The sequence below is a fragment of the Limulus polyphemus genome, unplaced genomic scaffold, assembly GCF_000517525.1.
Source record: "Limulus polyphemus unplaced genomic scaffold, Limulus_polyphemus-2.1.2 Scaffold55, whole genome shotgun sequence".
In the NCBI taxonomy this organism is placed as follows: Eukaryota; Metazoa; Arthropoda; class Merostomata; order Xiphosura; family Limulidae; genus Limulus; species Limulus polyphemus.
Window position 1 is genome coordinate 754611 of NW_013665665.1, and position 13104 is coordinate 767714.

The following is a 13104-nucleotide window of genomic DNA, read 5'->3' on the forward strand; positions in this document are numbered from 1 at the left end:
TTGGTAAGTTACGTACGGCAAGACTACACGAGGGCGTACCTGCGTTAGCCGTCCCTAACTTAGTCAGTGTAGACTAGAGGGAAGGGCGAGCTAGTCGATCACCACCCACCGCCAACTCTTGGGCTACTCTTTTACCAACGAATAGTGGGATTGACCGTCACATTATAACGCCCCCACGGCTGAAAGGGCGAGCATGTTTGGTGTGACGGGGATTCGAACCCGCGACCCGCAGATTGTGAGTCGAGCGCCTTATCCACCTGGCCATGCCGGGTTTGTTGAGTAGGAGTGCGAAGCGAGAAATGTTAAAAACTGTAGTATAAATATGCATTGCTGAGATTTGAAGAACTGTGCATTCTTTTACCAGTTAGATGTTTCCACAAAAGTATTCAATATGTAAAAATCAAGAAGACCTTTTTTTTTGGAGTAACTATTAATAATGATTAGAATGTATTGTTACCTCAGGGGAGTACTCTCTCTCACTATTAAACATATTTTCTGCTTTTATCCTAATACTATCTCAAAAGGCTCGGGAAAATATTTTGTTGTGCAATATAATAAAAGTTTGAGAGTTCCTGAAAATGCTTTATATTTATAACTTTCAAATGTACTTTTAAAAAACATGAATAATGTATTTATAAAAATAAAACTGCACCATGCTTGCCTGGCATAAAAGTAAATCATCAGACGGCAAAATGTGTACCCTTCAAGAAGTATTACCAAATAAAATTAATCTCAAAAAATGCTATTCATAGGAATTTGAATAAGCTTATACACACACACACATATATAGCGATAAAAAAGTTTCGAGTTCTTCACTTGTTTGATAATATATACATACTGAAAAGATAAAGTTGTTTACAAGTTTGAATCTCTTTGATAGCATTTCTTCGACCAAACAAGTTCAGATATTTTGCAAAATATGAAGTTGACAGAAACATTGTTTTTTGAAAATTTCGAGTTACACAATATAATTGTCGAGATATCCTGAGAGAGAGAGAGAAATAACGGATAAACAAATAACTATTTACAGTTTAAATTGATATAAAAGTAATTAGTAGTTATTTACAGGTTGAATTGATATAAAAGGAATTAATAGTTAATTACAGGTTAAATTTATATAAAAAATGAAATTAGTAGATATTTACAGATTAAATTGCTATAGAAATGAAATTAGTAGATATTTACAGGTTAAATTGCTATAAAAGAAATGAAATTAGTAAATATTTACAGGTTAAATTGCTATAAAAGAAATGAAATTAGTAAATATTTACAGGTTAAATTGCTATAAAAGAAATTAGTAAATATTTACAGGTTAAATTGCTATAACAGAAATGAAATTAGTAGATATTTACAGGTTAAATTGGTATAAAAGAAATTAGTAGATATTTGCAGGTTAAATTGATATAACAGGAATGAGTATTTATGCCTAAAGAGTTTCACAAGTACGTGGGATTTCCAAGAAAATGGAATTGACCGACTTTCAGTTTTTACCATTTAAAACATGTTTTCATTTGTAATATGTTTGGATTTCTCCTAGCATTACAACGGTGCAGCTTATATTTCTAAGAAAGGCGATCGAAGTGTGTGTTCAAAGTGATTAGACCACTGTATGTTGTTTGATAAGATCCTTGATGGATATATTCCAAGTAGACTTGTCAAGCTAGACAGACTTGTTATAATGAAACCACTTGACCCATTATAAAATTTATCTCTTGTAAAGCTATGATATGAGTTTATTTATTTGTTAATGTGTTTACTTTGTTTGCTGAATATTTTAATGTACTTGACAGTTTGATCAACGACTCAAAAGAATCTTCTTTCCATTTTCAGTATATTTAGATTTAAATAACTAGACAGATAGTAAGACAGACTAATGAAAGTACATATACATATAGATCGATGATGGATCAAGAGAAAGGCAGACAATTAAATAAGTAGATAGATAGTAAGATAGACTAATGAAAGTACAGATACATATAGATCGATGATGGATCAATGGATAGATCAAGAGAAAGGCAGACAATTAAATAACTAGATAGATAGTAAGATAGACTAATGAAAGTAGAGATACATATAGATCGATGTTGGATCAATGGATGGATCAAGAGAAAGGCAGACAATTAAATAAGTAGATAGATAGACAATTGATGAAATTATTAATAACATTTTCAAAACATATCATATAAGATTATTCCGTGTTTCTGTTTTAAGAACATTAGATTATTTGGTATATTTACATTTAGGATTCTTAAATAAAAGAATCCAATTCTGTGGAAAGTCTCGACACTCATCCTGTTGGTCGCGGACTGAAATTCCTAAACCGAACATGTTCGCCTTTTCAGCCGTGGGGCGTTATAATGTGACGTTCAGTACCACTATTCGTTGTTAAATAGTAGCTTAAAAGTTGGCGACAAGTGGTGATGATGACTACCTACCTTACCTCTAGTCTATCACTTCTAAATTAAGGACGACTAGCACAGATAGTTCTCGAGTAGCTTTGCGCCAAATTCGACAAACAAATTATAATGTACATACTTATACATATGCCAAAATATCATTAAAATACACAATATACGCTAGATAAACTGTTTCATAAATGGGCACACACATAATAAGGTGTCTTGTATATTATGATTAACAATGCCTTTTTATTTACAAATAATGCAACTACGGACGCGATCTCCTTGCCGGTCCAATATAATATTTCACTATCAGTAATTACCACGCGGATATGTGTTAACTAATATTACTTTTGAACAAAGCAAGCCAGGTACAAAGAACATAACTAAGAATGTTCCTAGTTACGGGGTGTGTTTTGTTATACTTAATCGAATATTCCCAGTAACGAGATGTGTTTTGTTATACTTAATTGAATATTCCCAGTAACGAGGTGTGTTTTGTTATACTTAATTGAATATTCCCTGTAACGGGATGTGTTTTGTTATACTTAGTTGAATATTCCCTGTAACGGGATGTGTTTTGTTATACTTAGTTGAATATTCCCAGTAACAAGGTGTGTTTTGTTATACTTAATTGAATATTCCCTGTAACGGGATGTGTTTTGTTATACTTAGTTGAATATTCCCTGTAACGGGATGTGTTTTGTTATACTTAATTGAATATTCCCAGTAACGAGGTGTGTTTTGTTATACTTAATTGAATATTCCCTGTAACGGGATGTGCTTTGTTATACTTAATTGAATATTCCCAGTAACGAGTGTGTTTTGTTATACTTAGTTGAATATTCCCAGTAACGGGATGTGTTTTGTTATACTTAGTTGAATATTCCCTGTAACGGGATGTGTTTTGTTATACTTAGTTGAATATTCCCAGTAACGGGATGTGTTTTGTTATACTTAATTGAATATTCCCAGTAACGAGGTGTGTTTTGTTATATTTAATTGAATATTCCCAGTAACGGGATGTGTTTTGTTACACTTAGTTGAATATTCCCAGTAACGGGATGTGTTTTGTTATACTTAATTGAATATTCCCAGTAACGGGATGTGTTTTGTTATACTTAGTTGAGGAAAATCATTTCATTAGAGCCTTTCTTTAACCCCTTTTGTTTCAGTAAAAATATTACAAAATAAAGTTTTTTCAAAGGCCTATTCCGTTATGAAAAAGGTATACTATGTAATGGACAATACTACAATAAATACGATACTGACAATTAATAGAACACTCATAAAACTATAGTTTGTAACACATCAGAATTGACACCATTTTGCAGCATTGATTGTTGTTAAATAATTATCAAGTTCAAAACGCTCTTCATTTCTTGTTCTATAAAATGGACAAATTATAAAGCGGTAAACATTTATTGGCAAGTAACAGCTTTAGTTACTGATTCAGTTTGTAACATTTGTAACACATCAGAATTGACACCATTTTGCAGCATTGATTGTTGTTAAATAATTATCAAGTTCAAAACGCTCTTCATTTCTTGTTCTATAAAATGGACAAATTATAAAGCGGTAAACATTTATTGGCAAGTAACAGCTTTAGTTACTGATTCTTTGTGTTGCCTGAGGTTAAGACATTTCGAAAATGTGATTAATAAAATCGCTACTTAAAATAAATTGCTTATTCCGATCTATTTAAATATGAAGTGAATAACTGTGTCCACTCATAATATAAATACATTAAAACACACTGGATTAAGTTTATCTTTCCATTTTAGCTTCTATAGTGGAAGGTTTATAGCTTGTGTAGAATGTCATGCAATTATGTTATTATATTTTAACAAAGCACACACATACAAACACCTTTATGTACATTTGGATGTATATTAATTTGTTTATTTGTTTTAGAGCAAAACCGTAGTGGGCTATCTGCTGTGTCCAACACAGGAAGTCGAACCCGAACCCCAGATTTTAGCCTTGTAAGTTCGCAAGCTTACCGCTGTCCCACCGGGAGACAGGATGCATATTAGAATCATGACATTGTGATATCTTATATTAACATTGTTTTGTAAAAGATGCTTAAAACATTTCCATTTTTAAGGCAATATTATAGTAAATCTATTTGCACACCTTAGGGTTTATCCAGTTGCGATACTGAAACTATTTATCACACTTAATATTTTTTAAGATAATCTGACTGTAGTTTCTCCTCTGTGAATTTCCTTCCGACTTTGTGAGATGATTTTATCTGCCCTTAGTGTACTGCAGGTATTATACTTTTGTCTTTTCAACACCGACACAGCTTTGTGCTACGCAGACGTTCTAACATTTTTTATCATTAGCATGTTAAATACAATACTCGAAATAGAAGAGAAAAGCCTCGTTAAGATCGTAACAGTAGCTATAAGTAAATATACAAGAGATATGACTCGAAACGCAGAAACACTCCATTCCAAATGAAATGGTGAAACTACTACAGAACTACTATATATCGGCAATTTCATTTACTATGACATCACAGCTTTCAATTTTGGGTCCAAACCAAAACATAGTTGTGTTTAGTAATTTGTGTGTTACATGTATTCTAAGGTCACATTTGCTTCTCGCATATTTCGGATAGTAAGCATTGATACATCTTGTTTAAAGTATCAAAGAAAACTGCGTTTCAAAGGTTTACGACGCCAACATGTATATTTACCATAATTTAGTATAAAAAAAAATGTTTCTCCAAACATCTGATACTTCATCTTAGTATGTTGATTGAAATGGTTATCTTCGTTATTTATTTTTATCTAGTATTCGAATTTAATTTAATTTACAGTTTGTTTAATCCTAATTCTTCCGGAACTTCATCCTCCTCCCTTAGGAGGAGACAACTGTATAATAACTAGCTATTGAATTCCATTAACGATCCATCCGGCTGTGAGAAACTTAATAAGATATCTATCTACTTGTAGCCTTTGCTGAAAAGTCTTATAAAAAGGATTCGCTTATTATTTTCTATTGTTTATGCTTCAATGCTGTGACTCTCTTCTCAATGCTTTTGTTGGATATTAACCCAAATCATCTGGAGACAGAGACAAGCTGTAACAATGACATGCTTTGAAGGCTTTACTTAGTAAAGGCTTTGTTGAGTTCCTTTCGTAGAATCTAGAATACATTTAACATTCAATTTAATTTAAGAGCTAATTGAGTAACCTTGCTAAAAAACGTATATATTTAATTAAATATCACCGAATATACAACATCTGCTTTATAATAATCGAGTAAGTGATAATAATGGAGAAATATGCTCTGGCGTGTGACACTATTTTTTAACTTCGATACCACAATTCATCATTTCGTAACATGAAACTTCTGAAACAAGTTATCTTAAGAGTTATCGCTTAAGATAATATGGAGAGTATCAAATTAATTTCAGACTAATCCCTAGCTGTGTTTTCGAGGATTTTTTAAATCCTTACACGCTTTAACTTGCTCAGAGACGAGTCTCCTCCCTCCCGCAGAGAAAAAATTTAATTGGATTAATATATGGTACAAAAATAGTAATGTTTGTTCGTTGTTGAGTACAAAGCTACACAATGGACTATAGATATCTGTTCTCTACCCACCGAGAGTATCGAAACCCGACCTTTAGCGTTATAAGCCCTCAGAATTCATCGGGTATAAGGTATAAGGGTAAAATTATGTACTTAAAGTTATGTATATTTGGACAAAAAAAAAGAATTCATAGAAAAAGGGTTTTAGAAAATCGTGGCTCAGCCGTTATTGCGTATACTCATAAAAGGCAATAGTATCACTCTGAGAAATATTCAGAAATTCCAGAATCTACTCCTTTGGCCTTTTCCACGAAAATAGTAAAACCAAATTCTGCCCAAATAATATTTTAAACAAAAACGTGTATATTTTATAATGTAAAGTTTAGTTTATTTAAAAATATTCTTTTGAGTAAATATTGCATTAGCCGAGATTCTTTCTCTTATCTGATCAGCGACCAATACAGACTTTTGTTTATTTAATCATTATCAATACAAAAGAAATTGCTAAAGATACAATCGAATAGAATAGGGTGAAATAAAACTTAAATACCCCAACTCATCCAAACCTAAGCTAATCGAAATATCAGTGAGGATTATCTTCTCTTCTAGGTTAGTGGGCGTTATTTGGCTCTTGTGAGACCACACACGGAGAAACAGAAATTAAAAATTAATGCATTCTTTTGTGATGTTTTACAATAATGCATAATCTACAAAGCTTTACTGCTTTATTGGCTGAGTCTTTATTCAAGTTTGTACAGAGTATATCAAATTGTACCATCCACTTATATTTTGCAAGGAGTTTTGCTGACATTACATGGAAAGTTAAAGACCAAACAGAAATGCATTTATACTGCTGTCTGACACAGATATCTTATTGTACTGACTAGAATTTAGAATCTATAATCAATTGGCACAGATTCTTGGCTTCTCAACTGAAGCTTCTTTTTTTCTTTTTTTTTTTTAGCTCAGTACGATTAGGCTGTTAGTTTAATATAAGACCCTGTAGGCCTAGAGGTATTCATTCACAACTAAAAAAATCAGCAGTTAAATTGCTAGACTGTTTTTCAATTGCTAACACTTTAAAAATTGACATTCTATTTATTTATTTTTTTCATCTACTATATGGCGATATTTTACATGCTAGTGTATGTAGGAATTTGAATCCTGGTTTTGTTTGATTATCAACATTGAACATGAATCATGTAGTTCTACATGCTCAGGGAAAACTTTTATACCGCCTGGTGTTTAGCTAAATAGAACAGATGGTCTTCATCCTCTTGGCAAGTTGCCTATCAGACACAGTGAAGGTTTTTTTTTTGAGTCATTTTAGTCAGACACTTCTAAAGATTTGGCAGTTGTTTCTAGACATGTCAGTTGAAAAAACTAGAAGATATATTTATGGTTATATTAAAACTACAGTCTTAAGGATTGTCTGTAGCAGAAAATAAATGCACTGTCTCTTGAAACTTTAATATTTCACTCGCTTCTAAAGTACCAAATCCAGATACATTTAAGTATGGCGTTAATCCCTATGATTATGATATAAAATTAAAAATAACGCGGTGATACAAGTACATTGACAAATTTTACCAAAATACTTATGACATAATATTAGCCTAAAAAATAGAACTTTTAATAAAAATAAATTCATGTTGGGAACTAGGTTGACAGACATTAAATGTGTAATTCAACGTAGAGTTAGCCTCTGTATTTCAATGTGTTTTATTATTATTATTATTATTCAAAATTTGCCTATGAATTCGTTGTATGTTAATGACGGTTATACAAGATAAAATACATTGAGATACAGCATTGTCAAAATAGGGAAAAACACAACGAGTTAAAAAGCTGTAGAAGAGAATAAACGGGAACAATAGCTTATTAAAATAAAGTTTACCGATCCAAATGAAGCTTCTTTTGAAAAACTTTGAAAACACTTTTTTTCACATATTTTGCAAAACAAGAATTGAATTCTTAATTTTTGTATCATTTTTCAGACTCAGTTTTGTGACATATCTATAAAAAAGATTAAATATTAGATGCCTAAGGTATTTTGAATATCCGGATTTTATGCAAATTACAGAATATTGTCTGAGATTTACTTGTACGTGGCCAGGTGGTTAACTCGTAATCTGCGGGTCGCAGGTTCGAATCCCCGTCCCACCAAACATACTCGCCCTTTCAGGCGTGGGAGCGTTATAAAGTGACGGTCAATCCCACTATTCATTGGTTAAAGAGTACCCCAAGAGTTAGTGGTGGGTGGTGATGACTAGCTGCCTTCCCTCTAGTCTTTCACTGCTAACTTAGGTATGGCTAGCGCAGATAGCCCTCGTGTAGCTTTGCGCGAAATTCAAACCAAAACTGGCTGTTTTGTTGTTCTTAAGCCATCATTGACTTCTTTGGAGATCGCAACAGTATTAAAAATTCACATCCTATTTCGAGAAGCAATGAATATGCTATACTTTCATTTATTTTGCAGATAGAAAGTTATTTATTATCAATAGTCAAATGTTTTGAGAAAGTAAAAGTATATACATACATATATAAGTGTTTATTATGTTAGTATTGTTACAATATTATATTTAACACTTCGAAAATATCGCTAATAGTGAGGATACTTAAGTGAAGAAACAATTCCTTTTTATCTTTATAAGTACGAACGTAAGAAAACTATATTTGTTAGATACACTCACTACCAAATGATTCTGATAATATTTGTCAATTTCGTTTTATCGAGGGGAACCTATGTAATAAAAATTTCAGATCATTCCTTTTTGCCATGAATATTTACAGGCACATACACACAGAAGTACACTCATCCAACTACAGGGGGCGCTTTTAAAAATTACCCATAAAATATCATATTTTTCGGAGAAAACATCTGAGATGTAACTTCGCTATCTATTAAATTTATTTACTAAAAAGATGGCAAAGAAGGACAAAATATTTGTGTGTTTGTATTAATTCAAAAGTTTGAAGTTTCACTACACGCTGAAACTAGTGAAGTGAGGAAAAGTTTTAGTGTAACCAAACATCATAAACATTTACCATTCTTTTAATGAATGCTAGAAACATTATTATTTTGTAAACAGAATATAGTTAAGTTACTAAAGTTAAAACGCATTATAAATAACTCGTATATGGTAAAAAAAATCGTACAAAGCTTTATTTGAAAATTGCTAGATAGAGCTTCCTATTATTGCGTGAGTGCAGATACACGTTTACTGCATTTTAGGGGAAAAACTTGAAACGTATTTTTCCTTAGTTAAAAAAGTTGCTGGTTAATAATGGTACTTTTATTTCAATAATATAACAATTTATAACTATTCTATCTGGATAAATGTATTTTGGCTTTTATTACTCCTCTTATTTCGAGAAATCAAGCGTGATGTGACACACACCGGCTTTTTATATGGGTTAGATAACGTGATGTATAGTGGTATCTATAATTATCTTTAATAATTTTATTGTTATCGTACCTTTACGACTTTTTTCTGTTTCTAAGAAATAAAAGTATCTTTAAAATATTTTTAACTGTTCTTTCAGCCTAAAATAGGTTCAGAATACACACACTGACATAGTCATCTAGAATCTATCAACTTTTGAGAAGAATGACGAAAACAGTAAATAAAATACTAGAAATAGAAAAGTTATCTAATTTTGTATTTGAATACAATAAAATATTAAATCTTGGCCATGATTCTCATTGCTGCTTATAATTTCATTTATGGCCCTGAATAATTATCTCATTGGATTCAAATACAAAATGGAAAACAAAAATTATATTTCCAACAATCTTTTCATTTAATGAGTTTGTTTGGAATTAAGCACAAAGCTACACGACGGGCTATCTGTGCTCTGCCACCACGGGTATCGAAACCCGGTTTCTAGCGTCGTAAGTCCGCAGACATACCGCTGTGCCATTGGGGGCTCGTTTATTGGGATGAAATAATGAATATAAGTTGATTTAACAAGTAAACCTGTAAGTAATTAGTAATTGCGAAGGAATGCCTTTTAAGGTCTTCTGTAAACCAAAAATGTATCTGTTATCCAATGCAGAATAATTCAAATCTCACAAATTTAAAACTCTCAAGTGCTACGAAAGAATAGTGTAAATAAAAGATAATGAGCGGCTTTGATGTACATTATTTTCTTATTATATAACATATCCCTTCAGAATATCTACGAAAAATTTTCTGTTGTGAAGGGTTACTCACATTATAACAACAACTTGGATATGCTAATACAACGACATGTCGCCGAAGTTGCGAGATGTGGCGTCAGAGGAGATATATTTAGCACGCGTTTTACACGAGGAATTCCCAACCATTCGGCAGTGCAATGCTGCATCGGTAAAATTATGGCTGGAGGACAAGGTCAAATTTGTTTTCAAAAAGTATATTCGTAAAAAAATAAAATAAAAATAAAGATACGAGCCTTGTAGCTTATCAATTTAAAAGACAACCATCTATAATATAGCGAATAGCATCAGCATATGAAAAATCAGGATATTCATATGACGATGTAAAAACCACTCAACCAGCATCCTGCCACAAGCAAGAATAGGGCTACTATTGCCAAAGTTCGCAAACTGCTCTTCATACACATTGCTAAGAGAATGTCTTGTTTGTTTGTTTGTTTTTAAGCGCAAAGCTACACAATAGGTTATCTGAGTTGTGCCCACCGCTGGTATCGAAACCCATATTTTCAGCTTTATACGCCAGTAAGCTTGGTTCTGATTTACCGAGAGGCGAGAGATTTGTTTGCTGTTATGTGCAAAGCTACACATTGGGCTATATGTACTCTGCCTACCGAGGGTATCGAAATCCGATTTTTAGAGTTATAAGCCATCGGACGTACTGCTGAGTCACCAGGAGGCAGGAGTAGAGCGCGAGAAAATCAAAATGTAAAATGTTTGTTGCAATGTTGGACGAAGCCAGGGTGTACTTGAACAATTGCACCAAGAAAGACGATTTGATAATAACCACTAGGTGATAAGGGTTTTCCAACATTATGCAGAGAATCTAGAAAAAAGCTTTTCGGCGCATTTTATGGTTAAATTTCACGAAATGAAAATAAAGAGTGGCCTAGATTTAGTATACTCGGACTGTGAATCTGAGGATTCAAGATTCGCGTGCCGTGTCACAAAAACGTGCTCTGTACTTTGGCGCAGTCGATGAGGTTATAAGCGTTGGAGAAACCCCACTATTCAGTCAAACAAAAGTAGCCCTAGCTTGAGTGCGAGTGATGTTGATTATCTGCCTTCCCACTGGTCTATCTGCTCAAAACTAAGAACAGTTATATACAGATAGCCGTTTGTGTAACTTTACGCTAAAACAAACTTACGTATGTTATTATTCTGTAGCGTATAAAAATAGAAAATAATTCTCCACCAGCAAAGTATGTATTATAGTATAAATATTTCTTATTTCACAATTTTTAATTTATAAAATTTGGGTATCATAAAAACAATTTACATTAAAAACCTTGCAACTATAAAATAATAATTTCCCATTTCTTCTTTGCGTTTACTTTACTGTTGGGGTTTTAGCGCAGAACTATACAATAAGCTATACGTGCTCTGTTCATTGCGGGGATTCGAAACCCGGATTTTAGCACTGTGAATCCGTAAGCATGGCTGACCCACCGGTGGACATTATTATTATTACAAACTGCTTTTCACGACAGCAATGATATAGCGATTTTTAGTTTATGCCCCTCTATGTAGATATAAAACAGTTTTGATTTCAATGAATATGAGAAGAAAAGCGATAGAACTTTATATCTGTAACAATTGATTTTTAAAGCTTGTAATCTTTTACCAAGATGTATTTTAACTTTATTTCTATCGCTGAGCTATCTACACAATGTAAAAAAACACTTAGAACGTTATCGTGCTTTGTAAACCAAACTAACTAAATTCACGTGATAAGCTCGGGGAAAAAATATAGCTGTATTATTTCCTGTTGTTAGGGGAAACGCCGATTAGTTGCTTTAAATGATTAAGTAATTTTTACTGTATTTACTGAAATCTCGTACTAAGGATTTATAAATAAATTAATGAAATCATGGTATTATAAGCTAATATTTCATATAAAAACAACTAAACTGTGTCCAGAAAAAACATGCCCACATGTAAAAGTACATTGTCCTTATACACTAAATAACTAATACTGTCCTAACCATGTCTAAGTGGTAAGTAGTGAAAGATAAGATAAAATGTCATTACGGGTGTGTCTAAAAAGATAAAAAATACACTTGATACACTAGAGAAGCAGCGAGGGAGAGAGGTGATCAATCAGAACGTGGGATAAAAATATCCATGTTTCTCAGTTCGATACCTACATTCGCGGATCTTCTAAGTAGCATTTAGTTATTACACAGTGTGGTGGAGCGGCTGCTGATAATTCCATTAAGAAGCTTATGACTGTTTCTAAGGTACAAGTATCATTAGAAACATTTACCAGAGTAGGTTTACTGATTCCACGAGGTTCTAAATGGCCGAAATTATCATGAAAGCCACACTACTTTTCAAGGTGATTTGTTATTTTACTACATTACTTGTTGATTATCCTACAGAAGTATTATTCGGTGTATCTTGGTTTATTCAACGTGGAAAAATTCTGTATTGCTAACCTTTAAAATTTTTACGATATATTCATTTCTTGCGAAGTTATTTTTAACGGGTTTAATACAAACAACACATTTCAAGAATCACATATTTCTTAGGAAGGTGTTTTTCTCTTGTTTTTTTCCCTAATATCACTCAAGAGATCATCAAATTAAACATTTCAAGATAATAATTTATATATAGGTGATATACGATCACAGTTCCGAATGAAGTTTTGTCACTGGAAACTTTTTTGCTACAATCTATGGGAAGCAATAATGTTTTTTATTAATCATCACGCGATTTTCGCCATTACTACTCAAGGCAAACAACCAAATTATTATAATTTATATATAGGTGATATACGATCACAGTTCCGAATGAAGTTTTGTCACTGGAAACTTTTTTGCTACAATCTATGGGAAGCAATAATGTTTTTTATTAATCATCACGTGATTTTCGCCATTACTACTCAAGGCAAACAACCAAATTATCATTTCTCAACAACTGTCAGTCTTTGCAAAGCCAGAATAATAAACTTTCAATTTCA